Source organism: Callorhinus ursinus, unplaced genomic scaffold, assembly GCF_003265705.2.
Source record: "Callorhinus ursinus isolate GAN/ISIS: 27379988/994484 unplaced genomic scaffold, GSC_fseal_2.0 scaffold7, whole genome shotgun sequence".
Taxonomy (NCBI): domain Eukaryota; kingdom Metazoa; phylum Chordata; class Mammalia; order Carnivora; family Otariidae; genus Callorhinus; species Callorhinus ursinus.
Window position 1 is genome coordinate 17,473,586 of NW_027397069.1, and position 18,538 is coordinate 17,492,123.

General features: G+C 33.8%; 1 long non-coding RNA gene across 1 annotated transcript; it reads left to right on the forward strand.

The window, feature by feature from the left end:
- The first annotated feature begins 11,413 nt into the window (after positions 1–11,413).
- Positions 11,414–18,133, forward strand: LOC141373045 (uncharacterized). The gene is made up of 3 exons (XR_012378674.1): positions 11,414–11,440; positions 12,139–12,255; positions 18,115–18,133. It is a non-coding gene; the product is annotated as an uncharacterized lncRNA (long non-coding RNA).
- The last annotated feature ends 405 nt before the right edge of the window (positions 18,134–18,538 follow it).

The window sequence follows — 18,538 nt, forward strand, 5'->3', positions numbered from 1 at the left end:
TGAAATTTCTCCATCTCTGTCCTGGCTTCATATCTGGAGGAGCAAATTTTCTTTTTCTGCTCTTACTTATTTAACTCTCCTAGTGTCTAGTGTGAATACATATTCTTCCTTCCTAGAGCTACTTCCTCTGCCAAAAAAATACAGTCTTTCCCTATAGAAGGCAGTGGTTTGGTCAACTTCTTTTAGTGGAACCCCAAACATGAAGGTTTTCCTTCTTTAAAATGGTTCTTAGACAAAGATAAAATCAACCTCTCACAATGTGTTAGAAGTTATCAAATTATTCAAATTCCAGAAAGTATCGAGATTCAGTGATACTTGCTGGACTAATAAGGACTGAAATCCTAAAATGATTAGAGTGGGAATGAGGTGGTATATTAATCAATACTGGAAGTTGAAGCAAAAGATAAAAATTTCACAATGACAGAAAGGAAAACACTGATCTTTTGCTCTAAGTAGATGAAGATAATAAAAGAGAAAGTTTGCCTTAAGTGCAAATGTAAACCAACGCATGAGAAGTATAAAGGAAATCATGACACTCACGGAATACAATGCATAATTAGGCACAGAGAAAGAGAGTGCAACTATTCCTGGAGTAGCCATAACAGCAATAGCAGCTCTATTAGTCAGCAGAGACAAGGCGATGCTGTAGTTAGAGAACAATGGAAATATATCAGTGCTTTGAAAATAAGTGAGAATGCCCCATCTGTATTGCACATGCATGAGGGCTTTCATTGAAGTTATTCTCCACCTAGCTTCGAGGCTTACAGAGCCTCCACCATCTGAAATCTCCCTGGCTAAGGCTGCAGGAGGAAGAGAGCACAAAGGATCAGGTGTTGATGCTTAAATACTTGCAGTGTCACTTTCTCTCACATCTCTTTGATCAGAGTAAGTCATACAGCTCTTGCTGACTTCAATAGATGTTGAAAGGTGTTCATCTTTTATGTCAGGAATGTAAGGAAAATATTAATAGTGTCTACTGCAGCAGCATTGGCGGACAAAGTTCTGTAACTCTGCTAGGGGCTGAATTGTGTCCTCCCCAAAATTAATATTTTGAATACCTAACTCCCACTATCTCAGAATGTTGACTGTATTTAGAGATAAGGTTTTAAAGAGGTAATTGTTAGAATGAGGTCATTATCCTGGGTTCTAATAAAAATCTGACTGGTGTCCTTATAAGGAAAGGAGACTAAGACACTGGGAGACACCAGCGGTACCATCATAGGAAGAAGGCATCTTTAAGCCAAGAACAGAGTTACCGGAAGAAAACAATTCTCCTGGCACCCTGATCTTGGACTTCTAACCTCCAGAACTTTGAAAAATTAATTTTTGTTGTTTAAGCCACTCAGTTCATTGTATTTTAACATAGAAGCCCTAGCAAACTAATACACCATTTGTGCTGAAATCACTGGACATTGGTAGAATTAGGACTCATTTCAGAACCCTATTATGAGATTCAAGGAGATTCAAGAAAATGAAATTTCTCCATCTCAAGATCCTTAACTTAATCACAGCTGCAAAGATTTGCCATGCAACATAATACACTCAGAAGCTCCAGGGGTTAAGGCGCGGGCATATCTGAGGAGGCACTTTTTGCCTACCACATGTACCTGGAACAACCTGTCACCCTTTTATCCCTCTTACCCAGTAGTCCCCACTTAGCCACAGTTTCCAAGGTTTCAGTTACCCATGGTCAACAGCAGCCTATGTCACAGAGCCTACATCATTCACCTCACTTCATCTCATCACACAGGCATTTTACTCTCTCACATCATCATCATCTGAAGAGTGAGCACTTTGAGAGACACGTTGAGAGACCCCACATTCACATAACTTTCATTACAAGATATTGCTATAATGGTTCTATTTTGTCATTATTGTTGTTAATCTTACTGTGCCTAATTTATAAATTAAACTTTATCATAGATATGTATGTGTAGAAAAAAACATAGTATATATACAGTAATACCTGAAGTTTCAGGCACTAATGGGGGGACTTCGAATGTTTCCTCCATGGATAAGGGGTGACTACTATAATTTAGATCCAATATTATTTCTTTTTATTTACTTATTTTTTTTTTTAAGAGAGAAAGAGTGCACAAGCAAGCGGCAGGGTCGGAGGGGAGGAGAGGGAAAGGCAGAGTGAGAATCTTAAGCAGCCTCCACACCCAGTGTAGAACCCAAAGCAGGGCTCGATCTCAGGACCCTGAGATCATGACCCGAGCTGAAATCAGGAGTCAGCTGCTTAAATGGCTGAGCCAAACTGGCACCCCCAAAATTACCTTATTATTGAACAAATTGGTTTTTTTAAAATGACTATCATGCGTTTTGGATCCTCTTCAGTTTTTGTTGTTGTTGTTGTTGTTGTTGTTGTTGTTGAGTTTTTAAATCTTTCAAATCTGCAAAGTTGTAAGAATATATTATGTATTTCTGTGTAGATGTAGGCAAATGAGAGGTTCCTCTAGAAATTTCATGCCTTCCGGGGTTGGACCAGTTGTATAAGGATTACTCCAAAAAAGGAGAAATTGACATATATTTTTATCAGGAAGAAGAGCAAGTAATAAAAGCCAAAATCTCATATTAATATATTTAAATTTATAAAATCTTGTATTAATCATGTATTTTATGAATCCTATGGATATTAGCAAAATACTTAGGCCTAGGGTTGGCTCAATTATTATTTGATTGTATGGGTTCTGTCAATAGACATGGTCACTAGAGAGAGAGAAAATGTGTCTAATTAAACTATGAATCAAAGATATCTAAAACTTCGTAGTTGATCAATTGATGCTTGTAAATTAAATACATGACTGAATATTTTATGATATCACAGTTACTGTAATTTTTTATCAATTACAGGGGCGCCTGGGGGGCTCAGTTAAATGACTGCCTCTGGCTCAGGTCATGATCCCAGGGTCCTGGGATCGAACCCCACATTGGGCCCCCTGCTCAGAGGGGTGGGGGGTGTGGGGGTTGAGGGGGGGCTGCTTCTCCCTCTCCTCCCTAATCGTGCTCTATGTTGCTATCTCTGTTTATCTCTCTCAAATAAATAAATAAATAAAATCTTTAAAAAAATTTATCAATTACATATCAGAGGCAAGATTTTACATCTCTCCAAAATGAGAGGAAGAAGCCTACATTCACCCATTTCTTATTATGGATATGTTTGATGCCAACAGAAAATGGTTCAAATTGCTGTGATCTTAAACATACTGATAAAAACTCTCCAACACTAAACATACACACAAAAGAAACTCATTTTTTTATTTATGGTTTTTTTTTTTTATTTGACAGAAAGAGCACAGCAGAGGGAGAGACAGGGAGAAGCAGGCTCCCTGCTAAGCAAGGAGAGCGATGCGGGACTCGATCCAAGGACCCTGGGATCATGACCCCGGCCGAAGGCAGCCGCTTAACCAACTGAGCCACCCAGGCATCCCAAGAAACTCATTTTTAAGATATTGAAACTGCAGCGTACCTGGGTGGCTCAGTCGTTAAGCATCTGCCTTCGGCTCAGGTCATGATCCCAGGATCTGGGATCGAGTCCCGCATCGATCAGTGGGGAGTCTTGTTTTCCCTCTCCCTCTGCCCCTGCTTGTGTCCCCTCTCTTGCTGTGTCTCTCTCTGTCAAATAAATAAAATATTTAAAAAAAGATACTGAAACTGCAGGGCATTTGAAAAACGCATGCACAATATATACTGAAATGCAAACCCTTAATGTTAAAAAAGAAAATGACTTTATGGCCTTTTCCCTCCAACACACACACACACACACACACACACACACACACACACACACACTTGGGGCATCATTTCTCCTATTTAAATCAACGATTGCAGACAAGTTCTTTTATTGATGGTAGAATGTCAGAGGTGGGTGATCATGTGTACCAGTTATAAACTTTATAAAATATGTTACCAAATGTGTTCTTTTAATAACTATGTTTACATCACTTGATTAAAAATTAGAGCACATAGTCATCTGATGTTGGGAAAGAAAATTTTAAACATAGCAAGTATAGTAAAAATTAAAACAAGATATCAGAAGATTTAGATACTCAAGTAATTAACCTCAGGGTCTTCTTCCCACTAGAGGAAAATCAAATAAATCTATATACTATATTATAATTGAATATAAATTTCAATCAAAATAAAATGCAATTTTAGTAAAAACCTATATAACTTAACTCCTTTTCTATAATCTTTGTTTTTCTAAACTATAAGGATGGTAATTTAAATATACTTTGCTGATAAAATAAAATGAAGAAATCAGTTATTTTCAACTATTTTGAGATTTATTTCTTTAATTTTTTCCTTATCAAATAATAATGAAAAGAAACTGTCTACCCTCTCCTATAGACACACAGCTCCTCCTAGAGCTATATTTTATATTTCAAGTTTTAGCTAGTATTTTTCTCATAGTCTTCCAATACGTGGTCTCTGAAATGTCACTGAAGTAAGTTTTCTGTGGTTGATAGTTTGGGATTTTGCTGATGTATGTATTCATTTTAATTATTTATTTTGCAATTTTATATAAATACTATACATATAGAATATGCATTTCTCAAAGTAAACACATAGATTTAGGATTAATAGTTAATATAGCTTGAGGCAAAATTATCATCAAAATACTTTATAAATGCTGCAGCTGAGCATTTTAATACACATCTAATATAAGTTAAACATTATCCCACGAGTTCACTCTCAATTAAAGCTTAAAAAGAAAGAGAGACAGAGATACCAAAAATTATAAGTCAGTATTGCACAAAGCATGGTATTATAATGTCATGGTTCTAGGAACAATAAAGCTTTAAATTTCCCTGCAGGCTATTCTTGCCTGTTTGTGTATATTGTTCAAGTTATGCTTTGTCTAAAGGGATATATTCACTATAAACAATGCTTTCTAAACAGATTGATGTTCTGTACCACAAGTTAGGATTTGATTACTGAAAATGTTATATAATGCAAAGCTAATTATAAAACCCCAAAATTGAAATGTACTTTTTTCAGGAATTTAAATGATTTCCACCAGGGAAGAGGACATTTTAATATGCAGAGAACTAGCATGGTGCTTCTTCTGCTAAACAGCAAAATAGCTTAAGCCAAATAACACTTTCTAATCTTTTTTTTCCTAACAATTCTATGTGACTTTAGAGAAATTAGAAAATAGTGCTTACGATCATATTCTACATAATGCTTATCTCTAAATGAAAATGTGCTTTGCTTTGTTTTTAAAAAAAAACACGGTTTATGTATAGAGGTGCTGTATTTCTAATTAGTGATTCTATAATTAGCAATCTAATTTTGGCTACTTCTGAGCAATATTAAAGTGAAATTTTCATTTGCCATTTTGTTGCCAAGGGAATTTCCCAGCCATGCTAAATGACCGTCATGGAGCCACAGATTGTATTGAAAACAAATGTCACAACATAGTTTTCTGACAACAATGTCTTTAACATTTTATAAAACGATCACTAAACTTTCTCTTATTCTTTAACGTGTTTACTTTAATACCCTGTGTGTAATGATTCTTCATTATTGCTCTCTTTTTACTAAAGAATTCATGGTTTTTCTTTTAAGAACAATCATTACATCCTTACGACAAGAATTTTATAAGCTAATATAAATATTTACTTACATCTCTGAGATACTGAAGTCCATTTTAAAACGTTCTCTAGCTACTTTCTGGTGCTGTAAATAATAAAATAAATAAAAATACTGTTTTATAAATGCTACAATATAGAGAAAATTTCATAGTCGTGCTGTGTATTGAGAAAACAAAGGACTTTTGGAATCAAGCACACTTGAATTTGACTGATAGCCTCACACTCTGTAACTTTATGAACTTGCTAATTTGTACCTTCATTTCCTAATAAAATATCAAAAGTCTTTCTTAGGGTTATTTATTATGTAGAAAAGAGCCAGTTCGCTGCCTAGAAAATAGTAGTATTCAAAACATATAATTTTAGTTTTTGAGAATAAGAGAAAAGTAGAATGATTCGTTAGATGCAATATGATCTGAGACCTGCTGGATGAATGGAAAATTGTAGCATAAAGATGAATGGAAGTAAAGACAAACTAAATGAATAACATAGAAACAAGCAATTACATTTTCTTAGCACATAAAGAAAGAGTAAAACATATCATAAAAAGAAAAGACTAGAAACTCTCATAGTAGCCAGGTCATGAAGAGCCAGCATCCCCCTCAAAGAGAAAGAGAGAGAGCGATCTTACATATTAACCCATATTTAATACATGGGAAGAATTTAATTAGTGAGTGGCTAATATTTTGATAGAATTCCTTTGCAAGTACATTCCTTGGTTACTTGATCCATCTGTTTATCAATTCATTCAATGTGAAGATTAGATTTCATAAGCCAAAGATGACAACTGACAAAGCAGTTAGATGCCACTGTGATAGTACATCTGAGAGGTCCTGAGGGATGAACTTGGTCTATGATAATAGGAAATATGGAAATATGGTATTTCCAAAAAATATTTAGGGGGTAGCAGTGTTTGAAGGTGTCCAATAAATAATAACCCTGTCTCCTCCCTCAAGCATTCATTCATTCATTTAATGATACACATAAAACACTTAAAATAATTTATCTGTGAGAAGACAGTTTTTGTCTTCAAAGATCTGACACTTTAGAAGGGTGGTGGAGGAAGCTCTAACAAGTAAATGCCTTATATTTATAAATATGATGAGAAAAGTAAAAGAAAGATAAAGAAATATCACAGGACATCTATATTTTATGTAGGACTGTTGCAAAAATTAAGAGAAGATAGCATTTAACCACAGACATAAAACAATTGAAGGAATAAGTCATACAGATATCAATGACAAGAGTGTCATTGATCAATGAGGACAATGCATGTGAATTGGGACCAAATATATTTTTTAAAAAAGGTCAGCAATTAAACTAGTAGGGCTACTACTGAATGAATGTGGGTAAAAGAGATGGAACAGAAGGTAATGGAAAAAGCAAGGAACCAAATAATGTGAGGATGTGTATACCATGGTAAGGACATTCATTTTGTTACAGACTGAGTTTGCAAACTTTTGTAGGTTTTTAAGACCATAGATCACTTCGACTTCCATGTGGAATGGGTTGTTAAGAGGCAAGGGTAGAAGCAGAGATATCAATTGGTAGTTTATTAAAATGGCCAGGGAAGAAAAGTCAATGGTTTGGATTAAAGCACAGAGATAGAGATATGACTGTTAGAATTTAAATCTAATTCAAAGAAACCTCCCATGGGACTTAATAGATTGCTTAGACTGATGATGGGATGATAGAGGAAAAGCAGAGTCAAGAATGAATTTTGGGGCGCCTGGGTGGCTCAGTGGGTTCAGTGTCTGCCTTTGGCTCAGGTCATGATCCCAGCGTCCTGGGATCAAGCCCCGCATCGGGCTCCCTGCTCAGCAGGGAGCCTCCTTCTCCCTCTCCCTCTGCCGCTCCCCCTGCTTGTGCTCTCTCTTTCTCAAATAAATAAATAAAATCTTTTAAAAAATGAATGAATTTTTTCCTAAGCAAATGGAATAATGATATTCATTTGAAATAAGGAATTCTGAAGGGAAAATTTTGATTTGTTCATTTTTTGGAAGGAAATACTTAAAAAATTTTCCTTTTGGACATAGTATAGTTATGTATTATATATAATATTCATATTATATATTGTAATTATATATGAGTTATATATTTGCATAATACGCTGCTATAATATATAACATAAGTAAAGTATAAATATATATATAATCTGTTACAGTTCAGTTACTATTGAATTATAAGTCTAGACTTCTGGGGAGAAAACAGAGTTGGGGATTAACATACAAGACTCAGCAGAAAATAGATGATATTGAAAGATAGGAAACTGAGTTCTCCTAGGGAATGAATGATAAGACACAAAAAAGAAGAGAGTGATCAAAGAGTCAGTTTTATTAATAAAGTAATTTCAATAGCAAATGTAGATCTTTTGTACAGCCAAATAATGTCTTCACCTCTAAGACACCTTTGGATTTGATTTACGTTTCCCTCATTGACTGAACCTACCTTGCAAAGCATTTGTTTTAGTGTACCGAGTCCCTAACATTGCTTAATAATGGTCCTATGAGTGATTAGAAGAGTATTTCCCATATTCATAAAATGGCACACTTAGAAATAATTACAATTTATATATTTATCTTAAATAAACACAAAGTTGATCTTAGGTTTAATCAACCAGTTATTCAGTCCAAGCTGCAGCTTTGGCTACTCTAAAGGATAAAAGTACCAATATATTACACATGTTTTATTTCCAATTAAGGCTAATCAGCATGCCTAGATGCCTCAAAATATGATTTGAGAAATTTCAGTGTATATGGCTTTTTGACATTTCCCTGGGCAAAACATCTCACCCTACTAGAAATATTATTTTTACAGTCATTATATTTTAAATTTACCATATAAAAAATTGCCATTGGCATTTATTCATCTAAAATATTTTTTAAAAAATGTCCAATGTCAAAGCAGATTTTTTAACCATTAGCAAAAACCACACACATTATTAGACCATTCAAATAACATTCATTATATAGCTAACGGAAATCAATATACCTGCTTTAATAAAGGCTATTGATTCCAGGCTGACTGACCTCAAATGGAACATATTGATACTGCAGTTTAAAAACATGTTTCAGATATGGTCATCAGGTATGGTCATCTACTAGCGAATCAGGAAGTCATTACTCTTCTGTTGGCTTATTTTGCTAACACTGAACCTTCAGGTAATTATGAAAATCCAACTGTAATATGTGCATATCACTGCCCTCCCGACTGGACTCGGAGTCCCTTGATGATGAGTATTTTACTTCCCCAATCTTTACTTCCCCTTGTCTACGCTGTGCCTTGAATCAATGTGCATGTTAATCATACAAAAAATGTTTTAAATAAAATATTATATCTTGTTGTGGGTATGTAAATGGATGTCAGAGTTTGAAAGCAGGCATGATTTGTTACAATATTCATTAAATTACTATATTTATTCTTAAACTAAAATCTTTAGAATTTTCTGAATCTGCTTTTTATGTGACAAACTATCCTGAAGATGATGGAGGTACTGTAATACATTTTGAATGTTAAACTGTAAGTGAGAAGAGTTACAATCGGCAATATAAAAGAGTGAACCTCCAACTATGCTTGTGTCTTTCACAATTTTCGTCTTCAAGGATTCTGGCAATACATGTAGATATATGTAAATTAGTTCACAAAATATTTGGGGGATATCTCAGTTTAAACAGTTGATCTGATTGTTATTGATCTTATCCATCTGATTGTTATTGATACAAACATGATAATAGATGTTTTTATTTTCAGGAATTTGAAAAAGTGTTACAGAGGTAATAAATGTCTGCCTATGTCCAAGGGCTCTTATGTCATTGGAATAAGCAAAATATTTACAGTAAAGCACAATGCTTTCAAAGAGCTTTCTTTTTACTGGTTTACTCCAACATGTTTTGTTCTTCCCTGAAGTTATAAAAGCAGTGTGATCCCTGTGGTATTCACCATCAGTGACTTGTTCTTTGCATTCAAGAAACCCACATTAGCAAAATATTTACATCTTATAGAAAGATCATTAAACTATTGACCACAAAATAGGAACGTGGCTCTTAAGGGGAAAATGGCTGCAGATTTTGAAACATGGTCAAAAAGTGTTTCCTGAAACATTTGATTCTGAGCAGTTAGCTTGGCAAAAGGGTCTTTGGAAGAGGCTAGGGCTGGAGTGCAATGATCTAACATTTTAATGGGAAGAAGAGAAAAAATCTATTGTAGAACTGCCTATTCCAACAGACTAAAAAACTATTGCAAATGAAAGCACATAGAAGTTCATACGGTGAAATCTCAATTTTCCTTTTGGCCTACTGGAAGGAAGAAATGAGGGGAAGATTTTGGCTAAATTTTCAAGCAATTGTTTTGATTACATTTGGTATTTAATTTCTACTAAGAATATGAAAATACTTGGAGATTCTGTGTGCATTATGTGTTATATGAATATATATGAATTATATCTTTTAATTCTCTGATTTTCCTCTGGAGAAAAATTATGGGTTTTTTTGTCCTTTTGGGTGCTGTGCTCAGATAATGCTAACAGAGTACGCCACTTGCATGGGTATAATTTGAGCCAATCCAAGATTTCTGGAATGAGGTTCAAGAAAAAAGGAATACATCATAACCACTCTGTGCCATGTGGTTTTTTGTCTATGTATTCATACATATTTCATTGTGAATTATATCACTATCCTCCCAATTTTCCTGAATCTATTAATACAAAAACTACTTAGATTTAACCTGAATGTGTATCCATGAACCTTCCTTAATACTCACCTACACACATATCTGTGAAGCTGTCTTCAGCCCATGCCCCTACCTGCCGCCCGAAGACTGCAGAATCCTTACTCAGGATGCTACCGCCACCACCCCACAGCTCTCTGCCCCTAATTTCTCAACACTCTCATTCACCCCTAGAGAATCTTCCACGTTACTGTTCTAAGGCAATGGCTGTTAAGTTTCTACAGCATGAACCTTTGCTGTTTTATCCATTGTCTTCCAAATATGGTCCAAATTGTCAAATAAAAAATGCAAGACAACTGTGACCAATGGCTTGACAAATGGGCTGTGGGGTTGAGGTGGGAGTCAGGGGAGGCAGACTTGTAACTACTGTCTTTCTCTCTACTGTAAATGCTTCTCCCATTGTTACCCATGTGACACCACTGAACATGGAGTTGTTGCTAATAGATGTGCACAACCAGTACTTGTGAGCAGGTACAAGCTGGCTCTAGTCTGCAGCTTCTGTTTCTTTGGCGCTTGACATTTCCAGCTGTGGAGGCTTCTCTCATTCTAAGTATAAATTGCCTTCTATTTAATTAGGCATCCTTCAAAGTTTGAATAAAGCATCAGTCAGATTTGGATTCCCAACTAAAATCTTTATGCCTTCGTGATCTGGAAACAACAAATCAAAAAGCAAAACAGACCATATCTAATATAAAGCCCTCATTTCAGAGACCTTATAGGGTAAATGACTTAGGCAGATATAATATTTTAGAAAAACCACAGAAATGAGGCTTTTTAACAATAGCATTCTATAATAGATGCTATTGATCCAGCTGCCCAGATTTCAAGTATCTACTTATAACTTTACACAGAAAACATTTTAAACTCATGTTTCCGTCATTCAAGGGAAATATATATGTATACGTTCTTCATATATTTTTTATTATGTTATGTTAATCACCATACATTACATCATTAGTTTTTGATGTAGTGTTCCATGATTCATTGTTTGCTCATAACACCCAGTGCTCCATGCAGTACATGCCCTCTTTAATACCCATCACCAGGCTAACCCATCCCCCCACCCCCCTCCCCTCAAGAACCCTCAGTTTGTTTCTCAGAGTCCATCGTCTCTCAAGGTTTGTCTCCCCCTCCGATTCCCCCCTTCATTCTTCCCCTCCAGCTGTCTTCTTCTTCTTCTTCTTCTTTTTTTCACATATAATGTATTATTTCCTTCAGAAGTACAGATCTGCATTCTTCATATATTTTAATAAAAACTCAGGTACAACTTTATTATTGAACTACAAATATGTCCAGGTATTACCTTGCAGTGAAAAACACATTTCAGAATGTAGGCCTTATGGTACAGAGTGGATAACTGAGGCCAGTACTCTTGTTCTCTCCAAAGCAGACTTGAGCACGGTGGTCTAATATTTACAGTGCCATGGAAAAATTATAATAGAAGTTCTTGATAAAGTCTCCAAACTAAGGCCGTGTACCAGCTCAGCTTGTACAAGTGTTTGGCGTTAAAATATTGAGTATGTAGGTATCCCTAAAGAGTGTTTTATTATTGCTCCTTGGGAATAGGCCCCTCAGAATATTATGCATATGGAGTAGTTTGATTGACAAGGTATCCCTACAAGTTAGACAATTACATTATCTAGTGGATAGAAATATCACCATATATCATATAAAAATCCTATTTGGGTTCAGAGCTGATTACTGGTGTTATTCTGTCTATGACTTAATTGGCTGCTAGATATTAGGGGAAATTCTCTATTACTTTCTTCCTTTCTCTTTTTTCTTCTGGAGCTTACGTTTTTTGTTTTTTATTCAGACTTAAGATTCAACAAAACGGATTTGTGGACCTTAAATACAAGCCCGCCTAAGCTACTAATATATTGAATAGACCTATCAAGTTAAGGGATATAAGCACATGACATTTACAATGAAGGTAAAGGGATTAACTTCGGAGCCAAGAAATGATTGGCTCATTCTCTGCTTTTTTTTTTTTTGACAATGAGAAATAGTATATTAACATAGTGGGATATGTCAGAAATGATTGCATTTTGTGAGTATTTCACATGCTCTTAAAAAGATTCATTCTGCTGTTTAGGGTGGGGTAGAATGTTTTAAAAATTTTGATAAAATCCAGTTGATTGATGGAGTTCATTTCTTCTACATCCTTATCAATTTTCTCTTTAAGAGTTCAATGTGTTATTGACAAATATTGAAGTCCTTATCTATAACTGTAGATTTGTCTAAATCTCCTTTCTGTTCTGTCAATATTTGAAACTTTGTATTTAGGCATATAAATATTTAGAACTGTGTCTTCTTGATGAATATGCAATGGCCCACTTATCCCTGGTAATGTCCTTTGCTCTTTTTCTGCTTTGATATTAATATAGCCTCTTTTGTTTTGTTTTGTTAGTGTTTGCATGGTATATCTTTATTCTTTTATTTTTAAAGACCGATATCATTGTTTGAAATAAGTTTCTTATATATAACATATAGTTTGGTCATTGTTCATCTATTTTGACAATATCTTTTTAGGGGTGTGCTTAGATCATTTACATTTATATCTATTGTATATAATGTAGTTATTGAAATGTTTGGATTAAATTCTATAATTTTCTTACTATTTTTTGTTCATTTCCTCTGCTAATACCTTCCCCCTTTACCTACTAACTTTTGTGTCATTTGAATTTTTTTTAGCAAAACACTTTAAAGTATGTAATGTGATTTTGACTTAATCCCTATAATTTTTCTTCAGTAGCTGCTTTAGAGATTACAACATACATACTCAAATATCATAGTCTACTTACAACCAACATTTTACCATTTCAAGAGAAATATAGAAAACTTAGCATCACCTTTGTACATTATAGTTTTCTTATATATTACAACTACATGCATTGAAAACCAAGTCAGTGAGTGCTATTATTTTTAGTTTCATATATCAAATAAATTATTTTAAAACTCAGAAGTAATTAATCTATTATATGTATCTAAATATTTACCATTTCCATTGTTCTTTCTTCATTACCAGGGTTCTAAGTTTCTATCTGGCTTTATTTCCCTTCAGTCTGAAAAAATTTTAGCAGCAATCCTTTCAAAGCAGTTTTGTTAGTGACTAATTCTCTTAGATTTTCTCAGAAAATATTGCTATTTTACCTTCATTTTTGAAGAAAATTTCTACTGGATGTTAAGTTTTTTCTCAACACTTTAAAAACACTGTTCCATTTTCTTCTTCCTTCCATGGTTTCTAATTAGAAATATACAATGATTCAAATTGTTGTTCCTTTGCAAGTAGTGTTATTTTACTTTGGCAACTTTCAGGATTCTGTTTATTTTTGTCTTAGTTTTCAGTAGATTTATTATTCTGTATTGGATCATGGCATTCTTTGGATTTATCTTGTTTGAGATAATCTGAGCTTCTTGAATCTGTTACTATGTCTTTTGCTAAACTTAGGACATTTTTAGCCATTAATTTTGTAAATATCTTGTAAGCACCACTTTCTTTCCCCTTTCATACTGAAATTAATATTATATGAATATTTATTCTTTTGCTAATTACTATAGATCACTGACAATATTTTCTTTCCTCTGTCATTTCCCTTTTGCCACGAAGTCTATCCATGTGTCTTTCATTTCATTTATTGTATATTTTATATGTAATATTTCCACCTGATTCTCCTTTGTATATTTCATTTATTTGTTTAGATATTCTGTTTTTTTTCCATTCAATTCAAGAGCAGGCCCGGCAGTTCACAGACAACTTTAGGGGACACTTTTCCACACACTTCCCTCTACGCATTAATAATTTCAGGTTCTCTGGGGCTCCTCCTCCCCCACCCCCCCTTTTTATTTTTTGTCTAAAAATCTGGGCTTTAGTTACTGGACTCTCTGGCACGCTTTAGTGACTATACTCACCTCCACGGCCGAGTGCTAGAATTAGAGAGGAAGCAAAAACAACAGTGGTTTACCCCAACCTTTAGACCACGGCTTCACCAAGTCAGAGAGGAAACATATTCTTCCTCGGAGTTTTGGCTCTTGCAGTCTCTCGTGGCCTCTGTGATTAAGCCCACTCTGTGTTTTTATATATTTATTGATTGACTGAGTTTTTATTTAAACTGGAAAAACAGTGGACACATAAATGGTAACTTACCATTGGTTCAGTGTTGTCTGGAATTTTTTTCCAGTCAGTCTGCTACAATTTATGTTTCTGTGTTCTCAAATAGCTAATAAATCCATTCATGGTAAGTTTTAGGTTTTTTTCCATGAGAGACACAAAGTAAAATATGCTTACTCTATCTATCTGGAACCAGAACACAAAACTGCTTGTGCTTTGAGCAAAACTATATATACTTTAGATGTTCCTTTGAGGAAAAACATAGATAAGATATTTTTGTTACATCATTGAATATCACCATTTCTCCAACTCCAAATGTTAAAATAGATAATCTTATTTGATAATTTGTATATTTTATCATGTGGACTATGCAATTTCATGGAGCTAATACATGACTATATCAGTAAGCAATAAAAGAATATGCTGGTCAGAGCCCAAAAATTAGTATCAAAGGAATGGCCATAATATAACAGCTAACCTTTTAACTTGGGTTAACTCCCACATTCCACTATACCTTTATTTTAAATATCCCACCTTGGGGTACCTAGGTGGGGCTGTCCGTTAAGGAACCAACTCTTGGTTTTTGCTCAGGTCATGGTCTCAGGGTGGTGGTGATATGGAGCTAGCTGCGTGTGGGGCTCCATGCTCAGTGTGGAGTCAACTTGGGATTCTTTCCCTCTTCCTCTCCTTCCCTCTCTGCCCCTCTTCCCACTCATGATGGCGCTCGCTCTCTCTCTAAAAATAAATAAATAAATAAAAACTTTACAAAAAATATCATCATCATTGTATACCTATTCCTAAAATACGGGGTCATTTATGCAAGTCTTCCAAACCTCTTGGAATAATTAAGAAAATTTCTCATCAGTTTAATGCTTGATTTCAAATATAATATTCAGTGAAAACACACAATAATGCACCTCTGCCTTTTATAGATTTAAAATTTATTCCTATAGGAGGGAAAAATATGGGCTTTCTCTTTAATCAACTTCAAAACTTTTCGTCACATGCATACAAATATAAAAGAAATAATTGACATTGTCTCTCTCTTTTTATAATAAACACCCTACCCCAGGTCCATAGCCATGCAAACACCACCAATAGAACCACAACTAAATGTTTACTAAATAAATTTCAAATAAAATACATAAAAGTTGGTATTCAAAACTTTCTACTGATTTTGGAACTCTAAAAACATACATTTATAGTAAAATGCCCTATTATACATGTAGATTTTGTCAGAAATAGCCAAGACTACTTATGTTTTTTAATTTTTAAAAAAAAGTATATTTTTGTTATGCAAGTTTTCCTATAATTTACAAAGTAATGTATGTGTTTTAAGTCAAAATAAGATTTTCTGGGCGCCTGGGTGGCTCAGATGGTTAAGCGTCTGCCTTCGGCTCAGGTCATGATCCTGGAGTCCCGGGATCGAGTCCCGCATCAGGCTTCCTGCTCGGCGGGGAGTCTGCTTCTCCCTCTGACCCTCCCCCCTCTCATGCTCTCTCTGTCTCTCTCTCTCTCTCTCTCTCAAATAAATAAATAAAATCTTAAAAAAAATAAGATTTTCTATGTATTTACTAACGAAATTATGTTTGAAAGAACATTCCAGTTTTATATTGACAATATTTAATATAATTTTAACAAATTACTTTTATTTTGTCATATTATTTGTGATATAATTCATTTCTTTTAGAGAATTTTCATATCATTACAGTTATTTACAATCAATCCAAGTCTTTCTTCATTTGATCAAATCCATCAATTTTGAGTATAAGCCAACTCCCTTAGGGTACACAGTAGGATGAGCAGCTCAAATTTAGAATTATAATGAGCAAATTCCCACTGAACTATTTTTGTATAATTCTATAAATTTGTTCTTGATTAACATCTCCCTGATATTAAAACTCTATTACTTTAGAATTTAAAACATGAGTTTGAAATAAAACACTGAAGGCTGTATTTAGGAGTGTTATTTTTCTGACATCAGAATGATCCTGATGATCTATTAGGACTTTTCTATGCTTCTTTTTTAAAATATTGCTTTGGGGCCAGCTTCTCATCCCACTGAGAAGCTAAGCAGAAAGGATTAATATAGGATATGTTCTTGCATTTATAAGAGCTAAACTAGGTTGTTTAGAATTAGAACACAGAAAGTGTGAAGGTAGATATAGCAATGATTTTAACAGATTATTACCCAATTTTAAGGAGGCAGAGAAAAAATATGTCCTCCGGCAATTTTATCCATTCAAATGTAATTGGAATGCTATGAAATAGATCCATAGGCAGACTTCACATCAGTAATTATTTAGTTTCTCTATTTTCAGAATAATTGATGGGAGGAGCTGTTGTTTTTATATTATGATGTTTATATCACCTAAACATATATAAAATTTTCTTCCATTAAAATTTGATCCTTTATGCGAGCTGCTGTGATCAAAAATAAAACAAAGGGACTCTCCCTCAAGTTCGTTTGCCTTATTCCACTTTTGTAAATGAGAACTACTTAAACATACAAAAGAATCACAATTTCCTGTAAGATGATTTTAGTTTTAGCTGTAGCAGCAGAATTGCCTTTTTAAAGCTTATCCTTTGTTTCCCTGGGTGAGCTTTATTATCCCCCCCTTATAGATGCCTTGATTTTAAAAACATGGAGATATCAATTAGACGCTGACCAAAAAGCAACCAAAGCATTTAAAATGCTTTCACTTACTGAGTTTTAAATCCTACTTAATAAAATTGTAATTATCAAAAACATTTTGTATCTTTTGTTAATTTTTACTTACCTATAAGTTTGGTTAATTTGAATAAGAAGATGAAATTAAATCTAATCTGTGTTCCAGAGATTCCCATTTATCTTTAGAACTCTAACTAAATTGAATTTCTTCTAAAAGAATATTCACACTTTGGTGGCATTCAAAATAAGGCATTGTCATAAATATTTATTTATTTCAAATTGCCAAAATGCTTTTGGAATATTCTTTGTAGAAATTTAAATAATACACAATTGAATATCAAATAATATTTTTGCTTAATGTGTCCAATATATGTGGATAAGCTTTGTCGTTCTCTTCTGGGTTTCTCTTAGTTGTTGAAGTATGAAAAGATCCCCAAATATTGAACTTACTACTACTTGATCCATTGACAATGTGGAAAAGAAATCTTTACATGATTGATTTCTTAAAAGGAATCAAAATATTTGATAAAATGAAATTAAGTAAAAGTTTCCCCTCTTAAGTTCAAAAAGATGTTGAGATAGTGTATTTACTAGTGTGAATAGCCAGAAAGAGGGAAATCAAGTAGCACTAAAACACTCTGAAGAGTTGGTTGATCAAAAGTTGTGATTTCCTTTGTTTTTACAATGTGTTCTAATATTTTAAAAATAATGTATTGAATAGGCCTCCGGACATCTTAGAACAGAATTAGGGGTAGGCAGGTGATATGACAAAAAAGGGAAATTTTGTCTCAATATTAGAAAATACTTTCTAACAACTAATCATTTCCCTTCATATGTGGAGTGCATCACTATTAGAGACATTACATAAGGGTTTCAGCATTAGGAGAAAATCACATTAAAATGATCTCTGAGCATATCTGAAATTCTAATCATCTATGAGTTGAGTATGTCCATTCTATGTTTAATTAGCTTCAGCACATTTTTTTTAATTGACTTCATTTTGTTTTTAGCTCAAAGAAGATAAAGGGGAAAAAAGACTACAACTATATGTCATTGTTTCATTTGGGAAGAAAAACAGTTCTAATTAGTAGTGAAAAAAATTAAGTCAAAAGTTTAAAAGGTATGAACATCATTTTCTATGAAAATTATTCATGCAAATTAATGTTGCTTATAAATCAGATAGCAGTCTCTCATAAATATTACTTTATGTGGACAGTCATCAGCAAACCCAAACAACTGTGTTGAATTAGTATTCCAAATGTTTTCCTAAATTTAAATTCTGTTGGAATGCTACTTTATAAATATGTTCATTATATTACATTATATTATTATAATATATTATATATAATATATATATTATATTATTAATGATAGTGATTTATCATATTTTATTATCTGAAAGAAAGAGAAAATGAAATTTTTTTTAGCTGTGAA